Source organism: Taudactylus pleione, unplaced genomic scaffold (genome assembly GCF_031769625.1).
Source record: "Taudactylus pleione unplaced genomic scaffold, aTauple2 ptg000706l, whole genome shotgun sequence".
Lineage (NCBI taxonomy): Eukaryota > Metazoa > Chordata > Amphibia > Anura > Myobatrachidae > Taudactylus > Taudactylus pleione.
In genome coordinates this window covers 866,377-871,114 of record NW_028285108.1, presented here as the reverse complement: position 1 = coordinate 871,114, position 4,738 = coordinate 866,377, and positions in this window count along the sequence as shown.

The following is a 4,738-nucleotide window of genomic DNA, read 5'->3' as shown; positions in this document are numbered from 1 at the left end:
AGCCAGTGCTGTCAATAGGGTGGGTGATTTTGTCCGTCTAGCCCGGGATGTCAAACGCAGGTTAGTAAAAATAAAAGGGGATACAGGGCCAAATAATGCAGGAATAATGCCAACTTTTTCACCCACAGATGGCAAGACTTCAAATATCGGCTGAAGCAAAAACTGGCTGACAGGGCTAGGCATGCAAGGGGGACAGCTGTGTCATTGGAGCTGACTGATTTTGAAGAGCTGGTACAGGGGTGTGTGCAGGCTGTGGAGGTGTTTGGCGTGTCCAACATGGATACGGACATGCCAGACTTTGCGGCTCCTCATGTTGTCCCAGGTAAATGTTGTGATGGAAACAACTCTGAAATGTTTTTGAGACAATATGTAGATTCTAATGTGACTCTTTTCTCTTTTTTCTCACAGAGACACAGGCGGATGAGTCTGCTCCAGAGGGGAGCCTTGGCCGCAGAATTTCTGCTGGCTCTGCAGGGGAGGAACCAGAACATCCGGCTGAGGACCCTGCAGAAGCCAGTCCAGGGCAATCCCCCTCGCAGGCAGTGTCCCTCCTCACAGAACTCAATTTTAAATCGGATTACCATACGGAGATTCTGCAGAGGATGGACGCGTCTGCTACGGGTGGCTGAGGCCCTGGAGCAAAATGCTGCGGCCAACGTGACCATTGGTCAGGCCCTGGCTGAAAATACCAGGGCCAACATCAGAATAGCCAATGCCCTGGAGCAGCTCGTTCGCCAGCACATGGTGGAGCCGACCTCCCTTCCTGCCAGATCATCAGGATCCTCCACCTCTGGCCCAACAACAGCCATTCCTCCAAATGTGCCTAGCCCTGTGCCTAGTGCAGAGGCCACAACATCTGCCTCTGGACAGGCCAGCCAGAGGACAACCTGGAGTCGGTCTGGCGCCCACCCTACCCCAGCCAAACGGGGAAAAAAACGATGACAGTACTGGCTACTTTTCCCACACTCCTTCTGTGCTTGCCCCATATTCCTTTAGGGCCAAAACTTCCCTCTCCTTTCTTGTGAATTGTTTTTAATGTGTTTTTTTAAGTTTGCCAAAACTAGCAATATTTTTTGCATAATTCTTTCCGTTATTATTGGCTAACAATGACCAAAAACTTTAATTTCCAAATGCACATGAAATCTTTAAAAATGTGTTGATGAAATAAAAAATTTGACAAATGTTCTCCATTGTATTGTGATATTATTTGAAAAATGGTTTAGAGTTAATCCTGGCCCACAAGCCAAAAACGAAAACAAAAACAAACAAACAAAGGTTTAAAAAAAAAAGGGTTCTTTAAGGAACACTTTGAAATTAAAAACAGGATGCAAATTCTCCGGGCCAAAGCAAAATGGTAAAATACACACAAACATGATGACATTATTGTTACAATATCACAAAACCCAAAAAAAATTGTAAAGAACATTCCTAAAAATGTACGCTAATTGATTGTGTAATCCTGAAATTAGCAGCTGAGATTTTCACCTGCGTACGGTTTTGTGCTAACCCAAAAAACTCTTTTCAAAACACATTACAAGCTGGTTTTCAATTCAAAGTTGATTGTTTTTCTGACAAGCCGTGATAAATTGATGAAACATCGAGAAGGCCCGGACCGGAGGACAAGTCCATCGACATTGTGGTCGAGTAATCCACACCCCAAGCTGTGCGAGCAGTTTGAACGGAAAGAGGATCAGCCAGTGACGTATGACTTGGTACGAACACATTTGACGTTCGCATGAGCTAATTTATGTACGCCCCAAAAACGCCTCGCAACGACCTGCGTTTTCCCATCTCCACCCCCGTCAACATCCAAAAACGGACTGTTCTGTCAATCACGTTTCACTTCCTGTTCGCAATTTGACGAACGAGACAAAAAAAGCTCGCAATCTGCCGTACGCACATGCGCAGTGTTACACCGGCGCATGCGTGGTTTCACAACATCGGAACGCAACGAGCGTACTGATGCTAACGAACGGCTCTGAATGAGGGCCATTGTCCCCACAGAAAAATAAACAAACATATTCTCCTTTGCAGCGAAAAAATAAAACATATGGTCCCCCACAGGAAATTAAGAAAACACACATTAATTATTGCCCCAGCCCCGCACAGAAGACTTATCTGTGTTCACCCTCCCATCACTTGCTTCACTATGGGGTGGCGCATTCATGTGGCCGCTCCGCCAAAACGGCCCTCAAGCCGGCCCATGTTTTAGGGCAGAAGGCAGGCTCTAACAGTTAGGGAGCAGAGGGCAGACTTTGACAGATAGGGGTAGAGAGTAGGCTATGACAGGTTGGGGACAGAGAGCTGACTGTAGCAGGTAGGGAGCAGAGGGCAGGCTGTGACAGATGGGGGCAGAGGGCAGGCTGTGACAGGTATAGGCAGAGGAGAGGCTGAGACAGATTGGGACAGAGGGCAGGCTGTGACAGGTAAGGGTCAGAGGGCAGGCTGTGACAGATGGGGGCAGAGGGCAGGCTGTGACAGGTATAGGCAGAGGAGAGGCTGAGACAGATCGGGACAGAGGGCAGGCTGTGACAGGTAAGGGTCAGAGGGCAGGCTGAGACAGATATAGGCAGAGGGCAGGCTGTGACAGGTATAGGCAGAGGGCAGGCTGTGACAGGTATAAGCAGAGGGCAGGCTGTGATAGATGGGGCAGAGGCCAGGCTGTGACAGGTAAGGGTCAGAGGGCAGGCTGTGATCGATGGGGCAGAGGGCAGGCTGTGACAGGTATAGGCAGAGGGCAGGCTGTGACAGGTAGGATCAGAGGGCAGGATGTGATAGGTAGGGGTCAGAGGTCAGGCTGTAATAAATAGAGTGTAGCTGCTCCGAGTCATGTAAAATGGGAGGTGAGAAGAGCATAGGGCTGGTCCCAAAGGAGGGGCCAGCCCACAGTAACTAGCCACACAATGGTCAGAGCCAAGTGCAGGGGGTGGAGGGTCCCAGAGGTGGGCAGAAAAGGGCTGTGGGGAGGGAGGAGGTGGAGCACCCGGAAAGAGGATTATTTCTCTCTGCCCATCCAGATAATGTGCCTGATTCAGACCCGTACGCTAAGTTGCGCTCGCTCCCTCTGAGCGATGGTCGCCCATCTGCGCATGCGTGTAAGTCGCAGTGCGCATGTGCAAACTAGCACGAGCGATTGGATTTTGCTCGCTTGCCCTGAAAAGACTGCCCAGTGGAATGAGTGACAGCGCCGTTTGTGGGTGGTAACAGGGGAAGGTGCTTGTGAACGGGGGAGTGGTGCTGCGAACGCAGGCATGTCTAACCGTCAGAATGGAGTTTAATGGGTGTGCATAATTAGCAAAGTAGCGTCATTGAACACGTCACTTGGTTGTTTTTTACCCTGAACTGTTCGCAGTGCTTGCAGGAGGGTACGGTCTACCTCAAGCGCTACGAGCAGCTCTGGTGGCTCTCGATATTTCCAATTATTCCTTCAAAAACCGGAAATGACGTGTGTTGCGAGTGGCAAGGGGGTGTCTTTATACACTAGCGAGCGCTTGTTGCCGAGGCTCGCTAAGACATAGAGGGTGTCCTTATGAGACGCAGTGCGAGCACTTAATTTAAATATCCGGCCCCTTTTTGCCAGCGAGTGGACGCAATTTGCACGCGGGTCTGAATCAGGCCCACTGTCTGTAGTAATCCATCCCAGATGGCACCACTCTCAAATGTTTGTTTGTTTTTGGGAGGGGGAAGATATGCCACCTTCTTGCCCCACTGTTCCAGCACCTCTATCTATAGAGGCAGGGAGCATTTGTCTTAAGGGGCCTATCCATTAGCAGATAAATTTGAACGATTTATCGTTCAGTCGTTCAATTTATCTGCTAATGGATAGGCTCTGAACGACAAAAATGCGCACTCCCGCGGCCGACAAATTTGGTCTTTTGCTTCTCCAACATGTTGGTCAATTATCGTTTATCGCTGACAGATATTAGAAATATCTGTTGCGGTAAACGATGAACGACGAACGATTTTTTTTAATGAAAATAAATAGAAACATTAAAAAAATCCACTCCCAGAATGATGTCATGCGATATCGTTCGTCGTTCGCAAAAATCTGTCATGTACATGACAGATATCTGTCACAGCAGCCCCAGGAGTTTTCAAGGGATAAATCTTTTGTCTTTCATCTTACAGAAAGATCTGCTAATGGATAGGCCCCTTTAGAATAATATTATGTTAAAATAATATAACACAACAGCATAATTTTCATTGATTGAGCCCTTATTTCAAACTTTCACCTACTGTCACATTAACCTTAGTAAAAACTCATGCAGAATCCTAAAGGCATCTTAGCCTAAATTTTAAAATTATCCTGAGTCCTAACAGAGCCATGATCTTTACATCCCAAAAAAGAAAAAAATATATATTTTTCCATGTATTAGTTTATAAGATTTGTCATTCACATTACATTTCATTAAGTTATTTGCCCTTGGCATATTAATTAGCCCTGTATAAGGATGCCACTTTAAATAATTTTAATGGACTACATAATTTTATATTTCAGTATATGTAAATAATGAAATGTAAAATGCTCGGCAGTTGTGCTATATCAGACCTATTTTGTGTAGTGGAGAGTCCTTAATGACAAACTGTTTCCTTTCTGTGGTTATCAGTTTCTTCCAAAACTTCCTATCAACAAGGCTTGGGAAGAATGATGCAGGCATATTGTTCCTAAAGAATATACAGTGTCACAAAGATTGTACAGTCCTTTCTGACAAGTCAAAAATCCAGTAGCACAAAAATG